At 41.4% G+C, this 222-nt stretch overlaps 1 protein-coding gene across 1 annotated transcript in view; it reads left to right on the top strand.

The window, feature by feature from the left end:
* The window catches only part of CCR75_004268 (uncharacterized protein), a gene marked incomplete at its 5' end in the record, with an annotated part of 1,480 nt that overhangs the window by 433 nt on the left and 825 nt on the right, over positions 1 to 222 (top strand). The gene's annotated exons all lie outside the window — the stretch shown is intronic.

Here is a 222-nt window from a genome sequence, read left to right as displayed (position 1 = left end):
GATTCTACCGTGGTTGGTCTGCAGCAGTGCTGCGAGCATTTCCGGCCAATGACTCGCTGTTTCTTGGGGTCGAGATGACTCACCGAATCTTTCATTGGCTCGATGGAGATTAGCTTACGCCTGTATCAATAAGATAGATAAGTAATCTCACATACGAATATCTATACTCAAGCAAAGTAATAGAAATCTAGCACTTTCATCTTCAAATTGTAGCTTTGAATT

Source organism: Bremia lactucae, linkage group LG1 (assembly GCF_004359215.1).
Source record: "Bremia lactucae strain SF5 linkage group LG1, whole genome shotgun sequence".
In the NCBI taxonomy this organism is placed as follows: Eukaryota; Oomycota; class Peronosporomycetes; order Peronosporales; family Peronosporaceae; genus Bremia; species Bremia lactucae.
Note: the sequence above shows the minus strand (reverse complement) of the source record. Positions and strands in the feature narration are given on the sequence as shown.